Source organism: Trichomycterus rosablanca, chromosome 10 (genome assembly GCF_030014385.1).
Source record: "Trichomycterus rosablanca isolate fTriRos1 chromosome 10, fTriRos1.hap1, whole genome shotgun sequence".
Classification (NCBI taxonomy): domain Eukaryota; kingdom Metazoa; phylum Chordata; class Actinopteri; order Siluriformes; family Trichomycteridae; genus Trichomycterus; species Trichomycterus rosablanca.
Genome location: NC_085997.1, coordinates 9,834,821 through 9,860,235, shown reverse-complemented (window position 1 = coordinate 9,860,235; position 25,415 = coordinate 9,834,821). Strand labels below are relative to the sequence as shown.

The window sequence follows — 25,415 nt, the reverse complement described above, 5'->3', positions numbered from 1 at the left end:
TGTTTCTACTTGAAGAACTATTTAGTATAATTCAAGGTTCTTTGCTAACTCAATTTGATTTTTATGGATTTTTTATGGCGCATAACATTTAAGAACTGAAAAACAATCGTGCAATTGATACAGGGAAAAGGTGAAAGAAAGGAATCTGTTTGTAATCTACCTGCAAAATTCTCCTCCAGAGATGTTTTTCTTTGTGTGTGTAAACAGCAACAGCCTTCACCTAAAACTTTATATAATCGCCTTCAAGAGAGCCGAAACAGGTATAAAACATTTTATATTAATTGAAGTTCTACGGGACAACGTATGTTTAAGTTTGTAATTCAAGTCACATGCTTGTGAGGATTAAAGCAGGTTGCAGAGCCTGGATAGCTCAGTCGATAGAGCATCAGACTTTTAATCTGAGGGTCCAGGGTTCAAGTCCCTGTTCAGGCGAGTCGTTTATTACTGCATTATGTCCCATACTACATGGTTTTGTTTAGAAGGTTGAAGAATTTGTACTTTGTGAGATGTTTCTAAGTGAAATAGCATGTACTTGATCAGCTTGAAATAATAGCACACTGTATGTGTAACATGTTCTTCACACCAACTAGATACAGACTGTAGTAAATAGAGGACAGTTTAAATCTATATTTATGTGCAGCCTAATAATGCACTGAGTTTTAGATATTAATAGGCACATATTTTATGTTAAATTACATACATAATATTTTCAGTTCTTGCACTGCACTAAACAGTTGGTATATCCTGCACTATTTTGGCCCTTACATAATGCAGCATCAACACTCTGCCCTGTTAGTACATTACAAAGGGTAAAGGTGGTTTGTTCGTCAGGGGAATTAGCTCAAATGGTAGAGCGCTCGCTTAGCATGCGAGAGGTAGCGGGATCGATGCCCGCATTCTCCAGTACAGAAACATTATGATTATTTAAGGGCATCACATAATATGAAACTCGTTGCGTCATTGCTTACTGAAACACAGCATCCTAAAGGCTGAGATGAATGTTTTAAATGAAGTGAGTCTGTGATGGTTTAAAAGCAACACATAATATAGAAAAGAGTACATGAGCTGAAACACTTGAAGGCAAAACGAAATATGAACTCGTTGCGTCATTGCTCACTGAAACGCAGCATCAAAAATCAGGTCAGTCTAGGTTCGACTACTGGCTGACTTGGTTACCTTATGGCTTTTTGGTCTCTCTATGGGTATGGGAAGTGGTCTTTATTGTAGCGTAAAAGAGAGATTTGCATGTAATTATTTTTTTTTATAATTAATAACTTCACGAGGCACAACCAACATTTACTTGTTTGGTTAGGCTAAATTGTTTCAAAAAACCTAATTCATAACATATCAGTCCCTTTCTGTTGGGGTAAGTACATAAAGCCGATTATTTTTCTCACCGAGGTAATTAAAACCACAGCGCTAAGTTTTGAATCGTTGTAATGTTTCTTAAACTAACAAAACATAACACATACAATGCAGTGGCGGCTGCTGGTCTTTCAAAGAGGGGAAGCTCGTTGTCGGCTTACATCATAAAATTTGTCAATTTATTTATACTTAAATTCTGCCCTCCGTTCCTTTTCAAGAAAATGGCCTGTGATCCTATCGTACCAAGTAGGCGTCTTTTCCAGGGACTTGACCAGTGTCCTGAAACAAATACTATGAGTGTGTATTATTTACACAGTGAACAACGGAAATGGTCAAGAAAGAAATGGTTTATCTTTCGACTTCACTCGCAAAATCCGTGATGGGACTGAAGCTCCCAGTGATTAAGTGACGTGTCGATCTCAAAATAGCTGTCAATCAAAACGGGATTCAGCCATTCGACTGATCCTCCAATCATCTTGCAGAAGCTCAGCGTCCAGACCTGCCCACAGCTCCATTCACCCCCAGAGACGCTCAGCGTCCGGGAGCGGGACAAAATCGTGGCATTTATCCAATGACCGGCGAGTTTCGAAGCAATGAAAAAAAAACGTTCCATGCAGCCCCATTGAAGTGAAGAGACGCTCAGCTTCTACGGGCAAATGCATTCACGCTACGGGAGTTAACAAAATCAAGTCAGTCGATTTGTGATAAGTAGCTGATTCTGAACGAACTCGTCTTCGAGATGAACGTGTTCTAACGCATTTGTAGTCAATGAAATGTTAACACAACTGTACATATTTGACTATTTAATTTTTGACATTTTAGTCTTAGAGAAATCGCCACTGATACAATGACAGTTAAAAAGTAAATGGCATAACTAAGTGGTAATGATAGAAGTATAAATCTGTAGGCGAACTATAACATAAAATTAGCATATGATTGAATGGTAGGTGGAAACCAGAGATTTAGAGCCTGATTGAAGCGTATGCTATTGTAACCCATATGAAATATGGAGCTACTAAAACCTCAAAAGTCCTTTAAGAGGTGTAGTTACTTGTCGTCCCCAAAAGAGGGCGCAGTGGTAGAAAAAGACTTTACCTTCATTAGTTTTTCCCTTTTTGGCTTGAGAGATCTTGAGAGGTTGCTGCAGACCAGCTGAGCAATAATCGGTACAAAATACTACATAATGGTTTCAAATATTGACTTTTAGCATATATTAGAGCTAATGGACTGGATTTTTTTTTTTTACCAGAATTCCAGCTATGAACGTGAGGGAGGCGGTTTTCTGTCAAGTAATAAGTGTTTGAAACTTCCGTGAGTTTGTTCTGATAGCCTAGCTAGCTTCTGTAAAGGGAGAGTCCACCTTTCTTTTGAGTTCATACGCTTTTCATTAGAAATGGAAGGAATAAAAAACCAATTGGAGTTATGAGAATGTTCTTTAATGCTTGTGGAAATGATTTAAAAGTATAGCTATGCTAATCGCTAGCTAGAATTACTAATAGCGTGGTGGAGCCGCAAAGGCACAGTGCACATATTCTGTTAAGTCATTCAGTTTGGTTAGATTGATACATCTTAATTATTTACAGCACAACTGTGCTATGATTGAACATATTTTGGTTATCATAATGTACATATTAATGGAGTTTAGTGATGGTTCAATTCAAATTCATGTTAAAGGGATAATTGCACATGTTACAGCTAAAAAGTTGGAAAAGAGTAGTAATTCATTAGTCAGTGCTAAAATACCAATACTGAAGTGATGTATAGTAATTCCTTACATGTTAAATGTCAATGTTGCTGTGATGTATGAATGTTAATTAATCATTTGTAGTCAAGGTGCATCCTTAGTTTTTGTACATGTCATAAGATGTTCTGAAATGAAGAAAATAACTTAGAGATCTCATTTTAGGGAACATAAAAGAATAGGAGCATTCATTGTTCTGCACTATCTGTGTAGATTGGTTTTTCTTAGACGCACAGAAAAACTTGGAGAATTGTGATGGCGAGCCCAGCCCTGTGAAACTGTTGATGGTCGTAGAAGCGGTGTGGCCTACCGTTAAGACTGTTTACAGAAGACTCCGGATATATCAGAGTTTTTGCCCAGGACCAGATAAGAACCTACTCACACTATTTACTCTACCTGGGTAAAACAGCCATAGGAAAATACCTTTAATACACACATTCAAGGACTAGAACTTAATTTTTGAATCTATACCTCTTTAAATATAAGGAGTGGTATTGAATTGAAGATCTCTTAACATAATTCCTATTTGTAAGAGCTTATTTATTTCTTTATTTCTAAGGTTTTTTTGCAGCGCTATATGTGATATTTCATTGCTTGTATGGCAATAAATGTGTTAGCTGTTTAACTTCACCTTAACATCTCTCATGATTTCAAGGTATACTGCTAATCGAACCTAGTTAAATGTTAGTGCCTTTTTGTTACTGTTATTAGCAAGCTTAGGTGCTACACTATCAATTATTAGTAGAAACGAATTAAACAGGGTAGCGAAGCCAACAATTCACCGTGAGCACCTGAAAAACGTGTACCTGTCCGCTGAAGGAAAACTGCAGGGGAGTGTCCAGAGCCGAATCACCTCAACGTCGGTCGGTTTCTCTGTTCAGGCCCTGATTTATGGAGAAATAGCTTTGTCTGCCAGCAGAACTAATCCCAGGCGCCGCGACACAGCGACCGTTGGTTCAAAAGTGTTTAAATCGTACTGAAGCGCTTCCCTTTCTTTGTCTTTGCCAGTGCTGTGCCTTGCAGTTTCCCATACGGTCCAGCGGTCAGGATTCCTGGTTTTTACCTAGACGGCCCATGTTCGACTCCCGGTATGGGAATTGGTCTAAGCAGTGGTGCAATGGATAACGTGTCTGACTATGGATCAGAAGATTATAGGTTCCACTCCTGGCTGGCTCGGTTACCTTATGGCTTTTTTTTGTCTCTCTAACTCCTTGTGTGTGGTTCTCTGTACCCCAGATCCAATAATGCAGGTCTTGTCAAGGTGACAAAGGCTTGTCAGAGTGGAAAGAAGTGGCTGATGCTGGCGTCAACCGGTGTAGAGCCTTGCGGTTTCCCATATGGTCTAGTCAGGATTCCTGGTTTTCACCCAGGCGGCCCGGGTTCACCTCCTGGTGTGGGAATTGGTCTTTATGATTGGACTCGAGCAAAACTTTGCCTAATAGTTCCTTGGTGCCTTGTTGCTGTAGCTCAAGCAGCTTGTTCTGTTGGAACTATGACTGCGGTCTACCAGGGAGCAGGAAGTGTCTGATGCTGGCACCAGCCGATACTGAGCCTTGTAGTTTCCTATATGGTCAGGATTCCTGGTTTTTACCCAGGCGGCCCTGATTCGACTCCTGCTATGGGAATTGGACTTGAGCAAAACTCTGCGTGTTAGTTCCTCGGCGCCTTGTTGCTGTAGCTCAAGCACATTGTTCTGTTGGAACTATGACTGCAGTCTATCAGGGGGCAGCAGACGTGAGGCACCGCTGGCAGACTGCAGGGAAGCCGTGATCGTATAGTGGTTAGTACTCTGCGTTGTGGCCGCAGCAAATCCGGGTCACGGCACTGTCTTTTTGTATGCCGTGCTTCGAAGGTTTTTATTCTCTCTTCAGTCAAGAGACAGAAATGAGGCCGGAGTTTCAGGAAAGTCACCACCGCAGACTCACAGGTGCCAGAAGTTCCCATATGGTCTAGCGGTCAGAATTCCTGGTTTTCTCCCGACTCGAGCAAAACTTTGCCTGTTCGTTTCTCGTCGCCTTGTTGCTGTAGCTCAAGCAGCTTGTTCTGTTGGAACTATGACTGCAGTCTATCAGGAAGCAGTTGACGTGAGCCACCAGTGGCAGACCGCTGGGAAGCCGTGGCCGCAGCAACCCCGGTTCGAATCCGGATCACGGCACTGTCTTTTTGTATGCCGTGCTTCGAAGGTTTCTATTCTCTTTCAATTTTTTTCTCTCTAACTCCTTGTGTATGGCTCTCTGTATCCCAGATCCAACAATGCAGGTCTTGTCAAGGTGACAAAGACTTGGCAGAGCGGAATGAAGTGGCTGATGCTGGCGTCAGCCGGTGCTGAGCCTTGCAGTTTCCCATATGGTCTAACGGTCAGGATTCCTGGTTTTCACCCAGGTGGCCTGGGTTTGACTCCCGGAATGGGAATTGGTCTTTATGATTGGACTCGAGCAAAACTTTGCCTATTAGTTCCTCGGCGCCTTGTTGCTGTGGCTCAAGCAGCTTGCAGTTCAAATCTTAGGCCATGTGGGGGTGTTGAGGAAAATTGGCATTGGTAACGTGCAAGCAAGTCAGGATGGTTCAGCTCGCAGTCTCCCCTGGAGCCGTGGGTTCGAATTCCCATTCTGACAGCTCATGCTTTATACCTTCAAAATGGGATCAAAGATGCAAAGGCACGTAAGCTATTACAGTTACATATAATCACAAACACCCCCCCCCCCCAACCATCAAAAAGAAAACCCTTCAGCAGCACTGCAACAAGAACAGAAGAATCTCCTACAAGTCCAACAAAATCAAAGAGAATGCACTTCATAAAAGACCTCATCCTCAAATATGGCTGCATGTTGGCACTGTCGGCTGACTGAGACTTTTTGAACTGCACTAAACATTTGGTATATCCTGCACTATTTTGGCCCTTATATAAAGCAGCATCAACCCTTAAGTCCATCTGTCAGTGGTACAGACAGTTATGCAGCATTAACGCTCTGCTCTGTCAGTACATTACAATTTGCAAAGGGTAAAGTGAGTTCATAGTAGAGGGAATTAGCTCAAATGGTAGAGCGCTCGCTTAGCATGCAAGAAGTAGTGGGATCGATTCCCGCATTCTCCAATGCAGAAACATTATGATCATTTAAGGCATCACGTAATATGAAACTTGTTGCGTCATTGCTCACTGAAACACAGCATCAAAATTTACAATGTTACAACGACATTTACGCTCAATTTTCACTCAAATCATTTTTTAATTTTTTTTTTAGATTTTTAAAAAATCATTTTTGATTTTGAAATTGACAAACACGCAATAACTTGTAATTTATGTCTCGGAGTTTTATCTGAAACGACTTTTTTTTTTTTTAAGTACGTGACGTTTTGTTGGTTTTTCATCTGGTGAACTGCTGATCTTTTTTCAGTTTGTCCTAAAAGCTGGGATGAACGTTTTAAATAAACTGAGTTTGTGATGGTATAAAAGCACCACATAATATAGAAAAGAGTACGTGAGATTAAACACGTTGCACTCTTACTTAATGCAGCATCAACGCTCTGTTAATCCATTAAAATTTACAAAGGGTAAAGGATGTTTTTGTAATAGAAAACTAAGACAAACTAGGACTAAGATTTGTACGAACTGTTATATCTTTTCACATTATTATGTATGGTAGAGGGTTAATGACATAAATTTGTATAAAGTATGTGCTGTCAGAAGTGGGATTCGAACCCACGCCTCCAGGGGAGACTGCGACCTGAACGCAGCGCCTTAGACCGCTCGGCCATCCTGACTTGCCACGGTAGGAATAAAACCATCCTCACCCCACACCACGTACTAAGATTTGTACGACCTCCTTAATCTGTAACCCATTTGCTGCACTGTACACTTTGTCACTAGGCTGTAAACCATATAGCAATAGAAAGAGAGCCCCATATGAGATCTCCAACTGACCAAATAATGTTTTTTGGGTGGACCAAAAAACAAAATGTTTTTTGTTTTGTCTCTCTAACTCCTTGTGTGTGGTTCTCTGTACCCCAGATCCAATAATGCAGGTCTTGTCAAGGTGACAAAGGCTTGTCAGAGTGGAAAGAAGTGGCTGATGCTGGCGTCAACCGGTGTAGAGCCTTGCGGTTTCCCATATGGTCTAGTCAGGATTCCTGGTTTTCACCCAGGCGGCCCGGGTTCACCTCCTGGTGTGGGAATTGGTCTTTATGATTGGACTCGAGCAAAACTTTGCCTAATAGTTCCTTGGTGCCTTGTTGCTGTAGCTCAAGCAGCTTGTTCTGTTGGAACTATGACTGCGGTCTACCAGGGAGCAGGAAGTGTCTGATGCTGGCACCAGCCGATACTGAGCCTTGTAGTTTCCTATATGGTCAGGATTCCTGGTTTTTACCCAGGCGGCCCTGATTCGACTCCTGCTATGGGAATTGGACTTGAGCAAAACTCTGCGTGTTAGTTCCTCGGCGCCTTGTTGCTGTAGCTCAAGCACATTGTTCTGTTGGAACTATGACTGCAGTCTATCAGGGGGCAGCAGTCGTGAGGCACCGCTGGCAGACTGCAGGGAAGCCGTGATCGTATAGTGGTTAGTACTCTGCGTTGTGGCCGCACCAACCCCGTTTCGAATCCGGGTCACGGCACTGTCTTTTTGTATGCCGTGCTTCGAAGGTTTTTATTCTCTCTTCAGTCAAGAGACAGAAATGAGGCCGGAGTTTCAGGAAAGTCACGACCGCAGACTCACAGGTGCCAGAAGTTCCCATATGGTCTAGCGGTCAGGATTCCTGGTTTTCTCCCGACTCGAGCAAAACTTTGCCTGTTAGTTTCTCGGCGCCTTGTTGCTGTAGCTCAAGCAGCTTGTTCTGTTGGAACTATGACTGCAGTCTGTCAGGAAGCAGTTGACGTGAGCCACCAGTGGCAGACCACTGGGAAGCCGTGGCCGCAGCAACCCCGGTTCGAATCTGGATCACGGCACTGTCTTTTTGTATGCCGTGCTTCGAAGGTTTCTATTCTCTTTCAATTTTTTTCTCTCTAACTCCTTGTGTATGGCTCTCTGTACCCCAGATCCAACAATGCAGGTCTTGTCAAGGTGACAAAGACTTGGCAGAGCGGAATGAAGTGGCTGATGCTGGCGTCAGCCGGTGCTGAGCCTTGCAGTTTCCCATATGGTCTAGCGTTCAGGATTCCTGGTTTTCACCCAGGTGGCCTGGGTTTGACTCCCGGAATGGGAATTGGTCTTTATGATTGGACTCGAGCAAAACTTTGCCTATTAGTTCCTCGGCGCCTTGTTGCTGTGGCTCAAGCAGCTTGCAGTTCAAATCTTAGGCCATGTGGGGGTGTTGAGGAAAATTGGCATTGGTAACTTGCAAGCAAGTCAGGATGGCCAAGCAGTCTAAGGCGCTGCGTTCAGCTCGCAGTCTCCCCTGGAGCCGTGGGTTTGAATTCCCATTCTGACAGCTCATGCTTTATACCTTCAAAATGGGATCAAAGATGCAAAGGCACGTAAGCTATTACAGTTACATATAATCACAAACACCCCCCCCCCCAACCATCAAAAAGAAAACCCTTCAGCAGCACTGCAACAAGAACAGAAGAATCTCCTACAGTCATGATCACTGTCGGCTGACTGTGACTTTTTGAACTGCACTTTACATTTGGTATATCCTGCACTATTTTGGCCCTTATATAAAGCAGCATCAACCCTTAAGTCCGTCTGTCAGTGGTACAGACAGTTATGCAGCATTAACTCTCTGCTCTGTCAGTACATTACAATTTGCAAAGGGTAAAGTGGGTTCATAGTAGAGGGAATTAGCTCAAATGGTAGAGCGCTCGCTTAGCATGCAAGAAGTAGAGGGATCGATTCCCGCATTCTCCAATGCAGAAACATTATGATCATTTAAGGCATCACGTAATATGAAACTTGTTGCGTCATTGCTCACTGAAACACAGCATCAAAATTTACAATGTTACAACGACATTTACGCTCAATTTTCACTCAAATCATTTTTAAATTTTTTTTTCTATTTTTTAAAAATCATTTTTGATTTTGAAATTGACAAACACGCAATAACTTGTAATTTATGTCTCGGAGTTTTATCTGAAACGACTTTTTTTTTTTTTAAGTAGCGGTACGTGACGTTTTGTTGGTTTTTCATCTGGTGAACTGCTGATCTTTTTTCAGTTTGTCCTAAAAGCTGGGATGAACGTTTTAAATAAACTGAGTTTGTGATGGTATAAAAGCACCACATAATATAGAAAAGAGTACGTGAGATTAAACACGTTGCACTCTTACTTAATGCAGCATCAATGCTCTGTTAATCCATTAAAATTTACAAAGGGTAAAGGATGTTTTTGTAATAGAAAACTAAGACAAACTAGGACTAAGATTTGTACGAACTGTTATATCTTTTCACATTATTATGTATGGTAGAGGGTTAATGACATAAATTTGTATGAAGTATGTGCTGTCAGAAGTGGGATTCGAACCCACGCCTCCAGGGGAGACTGCGACCTGAACGCAGCGCCTTAGACCGCTCGGCCATCCTGACTTGCCACGGTAGGAATAATACCATCCTCACCCACACCACGTACTAAGATTTGTACGACCTCCTTAATCTGTAACCCATTTGTTGCACTGTACACTTTGTCACTAGGCTGTAAACCATATATCAATAGAAAGGGAGCCCCATATGAGATCTCCAACTGACCAAATAATGTTTTTTGGGTGGACCGTTCTTAGCACTGTAACGTCACTAGCGTGTTAGAGAGTGTTTTCTCTGGTATGAGTGTATTAGTTTCATAAGGAATTACTATTCAGCATTCATAAGTATAGTTCATTTTGACTGACATGACATAGCAAATGATAATGTTATAAAACAGCAGAGAATTGTATGGAAGCAATTGATGCATGTCCAAAAGCATTTGCAATTTGTTGGAAGGAATGAGAAACTGCTACTATGATGTGCACAAATGACTAAATCTTGTGGAGGCTGAACTAACAGTTATGAGAATTTTAATTCTGATCAGAGAAATGCACCAAAGCAATTGAGAAAAACTGTAATATTATATAATAGAATGATTATAAAGCTGAGTCTGAGCTTAAACACTTGCACCCTGACTTTATAATGCAGCATCAACGCTCTGTTAGTACATTAGTAAAGGTGGGGTCTTCGTAAGGGGAATTAGCTCAAATGGTAGTGCGCTCGCTTAGCATGCGAGAGGTAGTGTGATCGATGCCCGCATTCTCCAGTGCAGAAACATTATGATCATTTGGGAGCAACTCAGAATCTGAAAAGATAAAATTAAGGCGAAATTCGTTGCAGCATCAATCTTTAGGCCAGTCTGTCAATGTTACCATGTCATTAACGCCCTATTTACTCTTAAACAGTTTTATTTACATACCTTTTTTGTTTTGTTTTGACAGAAACGCATGAACTTATAATGCTACAGTATTAAAATGCATCAGAGTTTTATTTCTTATTTTGATCGCTGCTATTGATATAACTGAAATGATATTATTGTTATCTTTTTTATTTACTTTTTGAAGTTTTTTTGATAACAAAAAAGACTCACAGTGATCATTACCAGGATAAATCAGGCAGTGAATGAATGAATGTATTCCATAATAAGAAACAATAAGAACATCCATCATACCACCAGGTGGTGGAAGTGTGATTGTGTGGGGATGCTTTGATATTTGGATGACTTCATGGGAGTCTTAATCGACTGAACCAGGAATAATGAACCACTGCCCTGATTCTCAGTTCTGAGAATCATCCACTATCTAAATAATACCTGCTCTGTGGTGGTCCTGTGGGGGTCCTGACCATTGAAAAACAGAGTGAGCAGTCTACAGTCAGTAATTGTAGAACTATAAAGTGCTTCTATATGGTAAATGGAGCTGATAAAATGGACAGTGAGTGTAGAAACAAGGAGGTGGTTTTAATGTTATGGCTGATTAGCAGGCACGTGCACAGACATTTTTGGGGGCAGGTGCTCAAGCAAAAAAAAGGGCACCCATTACCAAAATTATAAAAAAAAAAAAAAAAAAAAACACAGTAGGATATTTAACTTATATATTTTTTGTTAACACAATCAATACACATCTAATCAAATAACTCAAATTATCAAATTGCATAAATAAATGAAAAACAGGCAAAAACAAGGCCATATTGTGCACGCTTTTTAATAACCAAACAACTGATACTGATACATCTCCCTCATTTGCTTTACTGGTAGATGGCCTAATCCAGGATAAAAGAGTGCAGCTCTCTCTGTGCTCCCCCAGAAGGTGGGGCAGTTTGTCGGGGTCTGGGAGGGAGTTGAAGTAGGGGATGACGGTGTTAAATTTGGGGAAGAATTGGGACCGGATGTGGTGGTATTTGGTGCATTGGGTGAGGAAGTGCAGCTCCATCTCTACTGTACTGAGAGTGCAGTGCTGGCACAGCCTCTCCTCCCGGGGCAGCCAGGACCGGGTGTGTCGCCCCGTCTCCACGGCCAGGTCGTGTGCACTCAGTCTGTACCTCGTCAGGGTGTTTCTTAATTTAGGGTCGGATACTGTGCTCAGATAATGTGCTGTACTGTAGTGTCTGCTAAGGGCCAAATAACACTGCATTTTACTCTGGACATTAGTTTCAGTTTCCCAATCATTCAGCTATTTAGTTCTGAGTCTTTGTGCAATTTGGTTTATTCTAATTGGGTTTGCAGATTTCTCATGTTCCTGAGTCTTTATTGTGTCTGTGTGTGTTACACACACACACATGATGGACTCTGGCACACACACACACAGGATTGACTTTGACACACACACATACATACACACACCAACACAGTTACACTCATGCAAACACACACACATGCACACACACATACACTAACACTAAATTATATGCACACCACAAACAAATACACACACGCACCAACACAATCACACGCACACTACACACACACACAACAGAACCACACACATAAACACACACTCGCACGCATGCACACTCATTCACGCACACTCACAAACTCCTTTGCATGCATGGTCACACATGTACACAAACTAATACTCAACTCTAACATGCATGCATACATACACACACACTTAGACTGTGACACGTAACTACTTGCATACACACACACACACTTATACACTAACTTACATGCACATACACTAACATACGCACACTCACAAACACACACACACACACACACACACATAAATCCACAAACACTTGCACATGGACATACATACACCAACACACTTAGATTCTGACACACAATCACGCTTCTCACACACACAGGCGCATGCTCACACACACATACATACACACTCACACACTTAACTGCACACATACTTACACTGGCACAAAATTACTCACATTTTATATACAGTGTATCACAAAAGTGAGTACACCCCTCACATTTCTGCAGATATTTAAGTATATCTTTTCATGGGACAACACTGACAAAATGACACTTTGACACAATGAAAAGTAGTCTGTGTGCAGCTTATATAACAGTGTAAATTTATTCTTTCCTCAAAATAACTCAATATACAGCCATTAATGTCTAAACCACCGGCAACAAAAGTAAGTACACCCCTTAGTGAAAGTTCCTGAAGTGTCAATATTTTGTGTGGCCACCATTATTTCCCAGAACTGCCTTAACTCTCCTGGGCATGGAGTTTACCAGAGCTTCACAGGTTGCCACTGGAATGCTTTTCCACTCCTCCATGACGACATCACGGAGCTGGCGGATATTCGAGACTTTGCGCTCCTCCACCTTCCGCTTGAGGATGCCCCAAAGATGTTCTATTGGGTTTATGTTAGGAGTCGGCCTGCACACCCCGCGGCCACTGGAGGGAGCCAGACCGTGGCTCAACCTGCGGCTTCTGGTGCCCGCGCGGCTGGAGGCCGATCGACTCCCTTTGCGCCCACCAGAGGGAGCCAACTTCGCAAAACTCCGTCAGTTGCCACCAGAGGGCATACAGCCCGTAACATGCCCCGAGGGAGGAGAACTACAACTCCCAAAACACCCTCGGGCAATCAGCGTTCACGAGGAACACCTGGCTGAGCGTGTATTTAAGATAGCGCTCAGCCAGGCTTCCTCGTCACACCCTCTCTCGTGCTCTCTTGCACATTAGTTGTCAGGGACACAGGTAACGCAAGGTCTCATAGAGAGTTTGCGGTAGGCCCAGGGGCCGAGGTAATAAAAGCATTATAGGGAAAGATTTAGTCAGTGTGTGACTTCTTTGCGTTCTCCTGATTTTACTAGGAGAAACGCTTTTCCTTTCTTTCCATTTAAATGCGCCTCCTCCTCGACCAGAGGATCCGCAGTACTCTTTCTCTGTCACTCCGCCTCGTTGCTAGAGGTAGAGCCTTGAAACCTTTCTTCTCCCCGTCCTTCAAGTGAAGCGGGGAGTTTCTCGCCATTTCCTGGCTCTCTACTCGTTCCCTACGGGGATCGAAAATGTTACCCTTTCTTTTCCGGCACGAGCGGACACGCTCGGTGCTCTGTAACTTTTGAGGTGGTCACGCCCATTCTCGGGAGTACTGAGATTAAAGTTCAAAAGCACGCCACTAACTTCTCAGCTCCCGGGCGTGAACCTGCTCTTTTATTTTTTTTTGAATGTTAATAATTCAGAAAAGAATGATTAATTAATTGAAAGAGAATAATCTAAGTTACCCTAATTTTCCGAACTCATCTTTTGTTTGAATTCGCAAGAAGGCGATTCTTTTGTTTGCCCTTTATATCCCAAACCGTCGGCATCGACACCAGTGGCGCTGTGGCTCTCCGGTTTAAGGCACTGTGTCATAGTGCCCGAGGTTCCCGGTTCGAAACTCACTCGCTGCACAGCACGCATAAGTGCAGCGTGTGAATATATTATTTATTACCGCACCAAGCGTATACTAAACTCCAGAACTGTTTATTTAGTTATTGGGGTTTTATTTTCACACGTGAACCTTCAGTTCGTTATTTCTGTTGGCTTGGGCTGGCCCCGCCCTCTTTTCCAGCCACTCTACTTAATTTAGGTTCACGGCGAGTTTAGATTGTGTCGGTTCCGCCTCTCCCGGGCCGACGCTCCGCGATTGAGTCCACCCGTAGGAAAATCATAACAGAAGGGTGTGACCAACAATGGACTCAGCGGGTCACACAACCCTGCAGCAGGCCGTCAAGCTGCAGGAGTCAGTCATTCATAGACACGAAAGTATGCTTAACGAACTGGCCGAACGCTTTAGCTCGCTTACGGTGTCTCAACCTCCGGCCAGTCCTTCGCCTCATACCCATACCACCGAGCCCCCGATAGCCCCTCCAGAACGTTATTCAGGGGAGGTTCAACGATGCAGGGGTTTCATCCTACAGTGCTCCTTAGTTTTTGAGCTACAGGCTTCCCGTTTTCCTACTGAACGGTCAAAAGTGGCATATATGATTTCACTCTTGTCGGACCGTGCCTTGCTCTGGGCCACGGCCCTATGGGAACAGAAAGCACCAGAGTGTAGCTCAGCTGAGGAGTTTTCGAAAGCACTCATGGACACCTTTTATGCCCCACGGGGAGGCAAGGAGGCAGGACCCCGGCTGTTGGAGTTGAGCCAGGGGTCGCGCCCAGCCATCGATTATATAATTGAGTTCAAGACCCTAGCCGCCGAGTGTGGTTGGGACCAGGCTGCCCTTAGAGCCATCTTTCTTAAAGGTCTCAGCGAAAAGCTCAAAGATGAGTTGGCCACCCGAGACCTTCCTTCCTCTTTAGGGCAATTATACGAGGTGGTCAGTCGTCTCGACCTCCGTCTAAAACAACGAGCCCGTGAACGGCTCGGCACACCACCACACGGGGATCATGGTCCCAACTTCCCACCTCCTTGGTTCCATCCCCAGTCGGGGAGGAACCCATGCAAATAGGCACCTCTCGCGCACGCCCCGAAGTTTCGGAGCGCCAACGCGGACGGTCAAGGTCGGGAAACGCGCCGGCCCGCCCCTAAGTGGGGGCTCGGGTCGAGGCCGGCTCACTGCCCCCGACTTAGGTCTTGCATTAACGGCTACTTTCGTTTGGAATAAGGGGACGTCTAATAATATGGCAGTTTGGATAGATTCTGGAGCCGCCAATAACTTCATGGATCTTCAACTTGTTAGCCACCTTGGGCTTACTCCACAACCATTGGCCGCCCCTCTTCCCATAGTAGCGATTGACGGTCATCCCCTTGGGGGGGGCTCCGTTCGATTTAAGACCCCTCCCATCACCATGCGGTTAGGAAACCACTCGGAAACATTGTCCTTTTTTATTACTCGCTCTCCCAAAATGCAGGTTATTTTGGGTTACCCATGGCTCAGACTCCATAACCCAGTCATTGACTGGAAGTTGGGCACGGTCTACTCATGGAGCCCCAGATGTCAGGAGTCATGCCTAATACGGTCAGTGCCGCCTGGTGATCTGCCGGGTAAGCTGTTGGCCCCTTCTCCGGACCTCACTACTGTCCCCTCTGTTTATCACGACCTAGCAGAGGTGTTCAGTAAAGCCAAAGCCCAACAATTGCCGCCTCACCGGACCTTTGATTGCGCTATTGACTTGCTTCCAGGTACGTCACCTCCCAGAGGTCACCTATTTGCTCTCGCTGCCCCGGAAAGGAAGGCCATGGAAGAGTATATCAAAGAAGCTCTGGCACTGGGCTTCATCCGGCATTCTAACTCACCAGCGGGCGCGGGGTTCTTCTTTGTGGGCAAAAAAGATGGAACCCTGCGTCCCTGCATAGATTATAGAGGTCTCAATGTAATCACGGTTAAGGACCGTTATCCTCTCCCCCTTATGCATACCGCGTTCGAGGCACTGCAGAAGGCTCAGATTTTCACGAAACTGGACCTTCGCAGTGCCTATAATCTTATACGCATACGACAGGGGGATGAGTGGAAGACCGCCTTTATTACCCCCACTGGGCATTACGAGTACAGGGTCATGCCCTTTGGCTTAACCAATGCTCCGGCGGTCTTCCAACGGTTCATAAACGAGGTACTTCGGGAGGCGTTGGACCGCTATGCATTTGTTTATCTGGACGACATCCTCATTTATAGCTCCTCGCTCAAAGACCACATTGTCCACGTAAGAAGGATCCTCCAACTTCTCCTCCAAAACCATTTGTTTGTGAAGTTGGAGAAATCAACGTTTCACGCTTCCTCAGTCTCCTTCTTGGGCTTTATAGTTTCGCATGGTGAGCTTAGGATGGACCCAGCCAAAAACCAAGCGGTTAAAGATTGGCCAGTTCCCACTTCATTGCGCTCAGTTCAGCGTTTTCTGGGTTTCGCTAATTTTTTCCGTCGTTTTGTTCGGAATTTTAGCTCAGTTGCAGCTCCTCTCATTGAGCTCACCAAACGGTCAAAAGGCTCTTTCCAGTGGTCCCATTCGGCCCAGAAGGCATTTGACACCCTCAAGGAGCTCTTGATCTCTCCTCCTGTGCTCAGGCTCCCTGACCCGGAGCTCCCATTCATAGTGGAGGTGGATGCATCAGATGTGGGGGTAGGCGCGATCCTCTCTGAACGCTCGGGGGAGGATCAGAAATTACATCCCTGCGCCTACTATTCCCATCGGCTTACCCCAGCCGAACGCAATTACCCTATTGGAGACAGGGAACTCCTTGCAGTAAAATTGGCATTAGAAGAGTGGCGCCACTGGCTTGAGGGCGCCCCTCATCCGTTTCTGGTCTGGACGGATCATAAAAACCTGGCGTATATTCAGCAAGCCAAAAGGCTAAACTCAAGGCAGGCTCGCTGGTCCCTGTTTTTTGGGAGGTTTCAGTTTACCCTCTCCTATCGCCCAGGTTCAAAAAACGCCAAACCGGACGCCCTCTCCCGCCAGTGGGATTCCCCTGAACCTAACTCAGAGGCCAAGCCCATCCTTCCGGCCGCCCAGATTGTAGCTCCTCTCACCTGGGACATTGAGAGAAAGGTCATTGCTGCCCAGCGCAGGGAACCAGATCCGGGTGGGGGTCCCGAGGGCAAGCTATTTGTCCCGTCCAGCATGCGCCGCCAGGTTCTTCTCTGGGGACACGCCTCCAACCTCACCGGCCATCCAGGAGTCTCACGCACCCTAGATTTTTTGAGACGCCGTTTCTGGTGGCCGGCCATACAAGAGGAGGTTCGTTCCTTTATAGCAGCCTGTGATGTCTGCGCCAAAAACAAGGGACCTAGGGCTCGACCCCAGGGGCTTCTCTTGCCCCTACCGGTCCCCTCTAGACCCTGGTCCCATATTGCGATGGACTTCGTCACGGGTCTGCCCTCCGCTAAGGGTCTGAAAGCAATACTGGTGGTGGTGGATCGATTTTCTAAAGCGTGTAAATTCATACCCCTTTCTGGGCTCCCCTCTGCTAAGCGAACAGCCCAGATCCTCCTTCAGCACGTCATTAGACCCCATGGCATACCCACCGATATTGTGTCTGATCGTGGACCCCAATTCGTGAGCAGGTTCTGGCGGGCCTTCTGCAGCCTCATGGGGACCTCGGTTAGCCTGTCGTCTGGGTACCACCCAGAGTCGAATGGACAGTCTGAGAGAGTCATTCAGGATCTTACACGCTCCCTTAGATGCCTGACCTCCGGCTGCCCGAGCTCATGGCCCGACAAACTCCCCTGGGCCGAATATGCTCACAATACCCTCAGGCACTCGGCTATTGGCATGTCACCCTTCGAGTGCCAGTTTGGTTCCCCCCCCCCCACTCTTCCCAACCCAGGAAAGAGAGGTAGGGTCCCCAGCGGCTCAGCACTTTGTTCTCCAGTGCAGACAGGCATGGCGTAAGGCTAAAGCCGCACTGGAGGCCAGTTCCGCAACCATGCAGCGCACAGCGAACAGGAGACGTCAAGCAGCCCCCTGTTTTCGGCCAGGACAACGCGTGTTGTTGTCCACCCGTGACCTACCACTCAGAGGCGAGTCAGGTAAATTAGCGCCTCGATACGTGGGACCCTTTAAAGTCATCAGAAGGGTGAATCCTGTCACATATCGCTTGGAACTACCCCCAGCGATGAAGATTCACCCTACGTTCCACGTATCACGATTAAAGCCCTACTTATGCCGGACTCTCCCACAGCAGCAACCTCCACCGCCTCCCAGAGTCATAGATGGAGCGCCGGCCTACACTGTCCGTCGTCTACTTGACTCACGACGGGTCCAGGGCTCCACTCAGTACCTGGTCGACTGGGAGGGTTATGGCCCTGAGCAAAGGACCTGGGTCCCGGCGCGCCACATTTTAGACCCAGCACTAATCCGGGAATTCCGAGAAAACAGGGCAGCTGGCATGGGAACGTCGGGAGCCGTTCCAAGACGGGAGGGTACTGTTAGGAGTCGGCCTGCACACCCCGCGGCCACTGGAGGGAGCCAGACCGTGGCTCAACCTGCGGCTTCTGGTGCCCGCGCGGCTGGAGGCCGATCGACTCCCTTTGCGCCCACCAGAGGGAGCCAACTTCGCAAAACTCCGTCAGTTGCCACCAGAGGGCATACAGCCCGTAACATGCCCCGAGGGAGGAGAACTACAACTCCCAAAACACCCTCGGGCAATCAGCGTTCACGAGGAACACCTGGCTGAGCGTGTATTTAAGATAGCGCTCAGCCAGGCTTCCTCGTCACACCCTCTCTCGTGCTCTCTTGCACATTAGTTGTCAGGGACACAGGTAACGCAAGGTCTCATAGAGAGTTTGCGGTAGGCCCAGGGGCCGAGGTAATAAAAGCATTATAGGGAAAGATTTAGTCAGTGTGTGACTTCTTTGCGTTCTCCTGATTTTACTAGGAGAAACGCTTTTCCTTTCTTTCCATTTAAATGCGCCTCCTCCTCGACCAGAGGATCCGCAGTACTCTTTCTCTGTCACTCCGCCTCGTTGCTAGAGGTAGAGCCTTAAAACCTTTCTTCTCCCCGTCCTTCAAGTGAAGCGGGGAGTTTCTCGCCATTTCCTGGCTCTCTACTCGTTCCCTACGGGGATCGAAGTTGTTACCCTTTTTTTTCCGGCACGAGCGGACACGCTCGGTGCTCTGTAACTTTTGAGGTGGTCACGCCCATTCTCGGGAGTACTGAGATTAAAGTTCAAAAGCACGCCACTAACTTCTCAGCTCCCGGGCGTGAACCTGCTCTTTTATTTTTTTTTGAATGTTAATAATTCAGAAAAGAATGATTAATTAATTGAAAGAGAATAATCTAAGTTTCCCTAATTTTCCGAACTCATCTTTTGTTTGAATTCGCAAGAAGGCGATTCTTTTGTTTGCCCTTTATATCCCAAACCGTCGGCGTCGACACCAGTGGCGCTGTGGCTCTCCGGTTTAAGTCACTGTGTCATAGTGCCCGAGGTTCCCGGTTCGAAACTCACTCGCTGCACAGCACGCATAAGTGCAGCGCGTGAATATATTATTTATTAGCGCACCAAGCGTATACTAAACTCCAGAACTGTTTATTTAGTTATTGGGGTTTTATTTTCACACGTGAACCTTCAGTTCGTTATTTCTGTTGGCTTGGGCTGGCCCCGCCCTCTTTTCCAGCCACTCTACTTAATTTAGGTTCACGGCGAGTTTAGATTGCGTCGGTTCCGCCTCTCCCGGGCCGACGCTCCGCGATTGAGTCCACCCGTAGGAAAATCATAACAGTTTAGGTCTGGAGACATGCTTGGCCAGTCCATCACCTTTACCCTCAGCCTCTTCAATAAAGCAGTGGTCGTCTTAGAGGTGTGTTTGGGGTCATTATCATGCTGGAACACTGCCCTGCGACCCAGTTTCCGGAGGGAGGGGATTATGCTCTGCTTCAGTATTTCACAGTACATATTGGAGTTCATTTGTCGTTCAATGAAATGTAACTCCCCAACACCTGCTGCACTCATGCAGCCCCAGACCATGGCATTCCCACCACCATGCTTGACTGTAGGCATGACACACTTATCTTTGTACTCCTCACCTGATTGCCGCCACACATGCTTGAGACCATCTGAACCAAACAAATTAATCTTGGTCTCATCAGACCATAGGACATGGTTCCAGTAATCCATGTCCTTTGTTGACATGTCTTCAGCAAACTGTTTGCGGGCTTTCTTGTGTAGAGACTTCAGAAGAGGCTTCCTTCTGGGGTGACAGCCATGCAGACCAATTTGATGTAGTGTGCGGCGTATGGTCTGAGCACTGACAGGCTGACCCCCCACCTTTTCAATCTCTGCAGCAATGCTGACAGCACTCCTGCGCCTATCTTTCAAAGACAGCAGTTGGATGTGAGCAGTGGAGTTGGTCACTCGTGCCAATGCCAAACGTCGGTTTCAATGGTGCAAGGAGCGCAAATCTTGGGCTGTGGACAATGTGAAACATGTATTGTTCTCTGTTGAGTCCACCTTTACTGTTTTCCCCACATCCGGCAGAGTTACGGTGTGGAGAAGCCCCAAAGAAGCGTACCACCCAGACTGTTGCATGCCCAGAGTGAAGCATGGGGGTGGATCAGTGATGGTTTGGGCTGCCATATCATGGCATTCCCTTGGCCCAATACTTGTGCTAGATGGGCGCGTCACTGCCAAGGACTACCAAACCATTCTGGAGGACCATGTGCATCCAATGGCGGTGCCGTGTATCAGGATGACAATGCACCAATACACACAGCAAGACTGGTGAAAGATTGGTTTGATGAACATGAAAGTGAAGTTGAACATCTCCCATGGCCTGCACAGTCACCAGATCTAAATATTATTGAGCCACTTTGGGGTGTTTTGGAGAAGCGAGTCAGGAAACGTTTTCCTCCACCAGCATCACGTAGTGACCTGGCCACTATCCTGCAAGAAGAATGGCTTAAAATCCCTCTGACCACTGTGCAGGACTTGTATATGTCATTTCCAAGACGAATTGACGCTGTATTGGCCGCAAAAGGAGGCCCTACACCATACTAATAAATTATTGTGGTCTAAAACCAGGTGTTTCAGTTATTTTGTCCAACCCCTGTATATATATATATATATATATATATATATATATATATATACAGTATATACACACACACACGCACTCACATGCACATACACTCACTCACACCCACATGCACACAGGATACACACACTTGTACACATGCACAGGCACTTGCTCACACACGCACTTGCACATGCACAACACGACCACACACACACACACACACACGATCAACACAGTTTGTTCGCTGGACTCTGACAACTTAATTACATACAACTACTGTATTGTACTACTGTGAGTGTATTACTTGCATCTTCGCACAATAATGAATTTGCACAAGTTTGTGCATTTTTGCATCTTACTCCTGTTATAGCTCTGCTGCTATAACAAACCCTACGCTGCTACCTGCATATCAGAAGATGTCATCTTCCTCACCTACCACTTACTTACTTAGTACCATGTAGTGACCAATACTTGTGTCTAGTCTCGTCTCCCCTAATTACTTTTTAGTACAACCTCTGGCAAACAAAATGGATGAGCTGCGACTGTGGACCATAACACGTGGGTGGATGGCGGAGTGTAACATCATGATTCAGACAGAGTGGCAGTAAACTCCGGTAGGAATCGAGGAGGAGGTCTGTGCATTCATGTAAATGAATCAAGTTTTAAAGACTCAGCTGTAACTGAAAGTCATTGATCTGCCAATCTAGAGTATCTGATGATTAGGTGTAGACCGTCTGATCACCTTTCATTGTTCCAGATGTGTGTGCCACTCAGCAAACGTGTGGAAACAAAGAGAGTTAAAGTGTGGCCAGACGGAGCCATCTCCTCTCTACCGCTTTCATAACACTGATTGGGGCATTTAAAAAAGTTAAAAAGTGTTTCTTCAGCAGCTGTTTCTAACCATTCATTATTTATTTTTTTACTAAAAATGATTCATGTAAATGTATTTGATACACATGTTGTGTAAGGTTACAGTAATTATCACTAACAGCACAAAAAAAAGAAATAATAAACACTGTAAAATCAAAGAGGGACATTTTTAATAAATTAAGTGTGTGTGTGTGTGGGGGGGGGGGGGGTCCACATGGGCAGGACCCAAAGTTTCCCAGCAGAACATTGCCCAAAACATCACACTGCCTCCGCCGGCTTGCCTCCTGCATCCTGGTGCCAGGCCAGCTTCTTCCATTGCTCCTTGGTCCAGTTCTGATGCTCACGTGCCCATTGTTGGCGCTTTTACGGTGGACAGGGGTCAGCATGGGTTTGTTAAAATTCATTTGAGTAAAATAATTAAAAATAAACAAATGGTGAAATTTAAATGTACACCATCACCTGCAGCGCTGCAGCACTGAGACCTTCTGCCTTTGTGACATCATTGTGATGACACTGAGTGTTCTATGAGAGCTCAGTTTAGTTGAACCTTCAGTGTTTGTACATCATTTCTCATGATGGCTGCTGAACAGGAGAGACGTGCTACTGACCGTCCTTCTCTAATGCGACGCTTTTTGCGTAGTCTATGTCTGTGCTGGCCGTTCGGTCGAGTTCGTTCTCAGACGTCTTTTCAGGACGTCTGTGGTGGCGAGACCGAACCGGAGGGCAGTGTGGACGCAGAGAACCAGACAGTTATGGAGGGATACTTGTTCAAGAGGGCCAGTAATGTCTTTAAAACATGGAACAGGTTTGTAGAGAGCTAGAACACATGATGAGCAATCATTTAGGTAGAAATTAATGGCTAATTAAACAGCTCTAATCATCATAGCAATCGTTTCCTAAATATTGTCAAATCAGAATACACAACGATTCAACACGATGATTTAATATGAAGCTCATTTATGTCATTGTATTAGTTACAAGTGAAACCCTGCAGAATTTCAGTACTATGCAGTTGTTTTATTTCTATGATTCCTTTTGTTTCTGTTTCTTTCCTTCAGGCGCTGGTTCCTGATTCAAAACAACCACCTTATGTACAAGAAGAAATCCGGGGTTAGTCACGTGTCCTTTGTCTAAAGTAAAATCAGTAGCAATAGTGGCTTACATCAAAATCAACATAAAAAGGAGAAACTGTTCCTGAACAATCACTTTTAAAGACTCGTTTGCTAAAGTTTGAGTTGCTTTGCTTGTGCTTTGATTTAAAACTGAAATATTAGAGGTAAAGAAATGTTTGAGAAACCTTTTGTGCCCCCAGCAGAATATCATGGTGGTCATAGCTGATTTACACCTGTGCACGGCCAAACACTACAAGAGCATTGGACGCCGTTGCTGCTTCCAGGTGGTTTCACCTACAAAGTAAGTCCAGTGTACCATCAGGCATGAAAATTAATTTGATTTCTTTATTTATGACACTCTGCTGCATGGACCTCTTCGAATACCGCAGGAACGGCTCACTTCCCGAACATCTGGCTCAGGTCATCATGTGGCAGGTGGTTCTCGCCGCCCGTCATTGCCGTGATCGTGGCGTTCTCCATCGGGATATCAAGGAGCAGAACCTTCTGGTCAGTTTCGACACGTTAGAGGTCAAGCTCATAGACTTTGGCTGTGGGGACTTGCTCAAGTCGACACCCTACAGACGTTTTGCAGGTAATTGTACCTCGGAGGTCAGTAGCTATGAAACACAGATGACAGCGATCGCATAGGAAAGCCGTGTGTGTGAACCGTTTCTCTCACTTTTATTCAGGCACCATACTATACGCCCCACCTGAATGGATCGAGGAAGGTAAGTATCATGGTTGCGCTGCAACGGTGTACAAGAAGAAATCCGGGGTTAGTCACGTGTCCTTTGTCTAAAGTAAAATCAGTAGCAATAGTGGCTTACATCAAAATCAACATAAAAAGGAGAAACTGTTCCTGAACAATCACTTTTAAAGACTCGTTTGCTAAAGTTTGAGTTGCTTTGCTTGTGCTTTGATTTAAAACTGAAATATTAGAGGTAAAGAAATGTTTGAGAAACCTTTTGTGCCCCCAGCAGAATATCATGGTGGTCATAGCTGATTTACACCTGTGCACGGCCAAACACTACAAGAGCATTGGACGCCGTTGCTGCTTCCAGGTGGTTTCACCTACAAAGTAAGTCCAGTGTACCATCAGGCATGAAAATTAATTTGATTTCTTTATTTATGACACTCTGAAGGGCGTGGCTGTGCAACTGATCTGCTAAAGAAAGATGAGGAATATAAAAAGGAACATTTTACTCTCTTTATAATAGAAATGACATGAAAACCGGAGTGGAATAAGCACTTTGTTGTGCTATAGATTCGTGCCATGTTCAGGGTGTGTGTGTGTGTGTTTGTGTGTTTGTGTGTGTGTGTGTAGGATCTGGGTATTGCAGGCCGATTCAGAGGAGAATAGAGAGGCTTGGATCAGAACCATTCAGAACATGGTTGCTAACACCGGTGGTGACAGAACAGACGACTCCATCACTTCCCAATCAAATGAGGTGGTGGATTTGAGCCCAAAACAGGAAGGATCCAGTAGCTCCTCTGAATCACGAGGATCCCAACACACAGAGAGAGACTCACTACGTCCACGATCCGCTTCTGGAACCTCAGGTGGGTTTGAAACTCCAGTCTAACAAGAACACTCGATTCCATCAAGTATAAAGCAAACCAGTTTAAAATGGCCAAAATCAACATTTGAATGGATGCAGACACATTCCATTTCCACTCTCCTACTCTTTCTGATTGATAACTGCTCCATTCCAAACCTCGTACCCTTGACCATCCACTTCTGACCTTGCCTCTGTACAGCTGAGCTGAGTCTTGGTGAAATTGTGCTGGAATCAGCTGCTGTGTTGGATTCCCTCTCTGATGCTTCTCTAGCGAGCAGTGGTAAGTACACACTACAGCAAGTCGACTAGAAAACCATTTTTTTATTCAGAGCTAAATTTACTAGGTGAAAGGTTTTGAGTGAATGAGTGCAGTGATTTAGAAAAGAATCCAGTTGATGTAAAATGCTGATACTAACACAAAACACGTCTTTTAAGTCGAGAGCATTTACGGTACAGTTGGAAGGACCTCACACATCGAAGAGAGCCCGGTGGAACTGAGCACCAGCACTTCCTCCAGCAACTTCATCCACACAGGTCAGCCAGAGCTTTACTGAACCATTCAATGATATTGTGAACTGGTAAGATTTAATGATAAAACATTTGTAACGTATGACTCTGTAAAGCTCTGTACACTTGTTGTACTTCTGATGTGTTAGAGATCATTTACTGACAGCGATTAAATTACATTTGTGTGAACAACAGCTGGTGAGAAGAGCACGACTACAGGAAAGCACTCGGTCCAGAGAGGCAGCGCTCCTTCCAAAGGTCTGTCCAGCCTCACACCTTTCATAGAACAAATATTTTCTAGAGCTTAAATCATGCTGCTCGTGAGTTTTTTTTATTGAGTTTTTTACTTTTACTGAGGAGTTTCTATCAGATTAACAACACGTCCTGTTTTACAGAGTGCTTCGATAGC

The 25,415-nt window shown here is 45.2% G+C and overlaps 3 non-coding genes across 3 annotated transcripts; 1 reads left to right on the top strand and 2 right to left on the bottom strand.

Moving 5' to 3' along the window:
- Positions 1–830: 830 nt before the first annotated feature.
- trnaa-agc (transfer RNA alanine (anticodon AGC)) lies at positions 831–903 on the top strand. The gene has a single exon. It is a non-coding gene; the product is annotated as a tRNA-Ala (tRNA).
- Positions 904–6,785: 5,882 nt separating this feature from the next.
- Positions 6,786–6,868, bottom strand: trnal-cag (transfer RNA leucine (anticodon CAG)). Its single transcript has one exon. It is a non-coding gene; the product is annotated as a tRNA-Leu (tRNA).
- A 2,668-nt stretch (positions 6,869–9,536) lies between these two features.
- Positions 9,537–9,619, bottom strand: trnal-cag (transfer RNA leucine (anticodon CAG)). Its single transcript has one exon. It is a non-coding gene; the product is annotated as a tRNA-Leu (tRNA).
- Between the last annotated feature and the right edge of the window lie 15,796 nt (positions 9,620–25,415).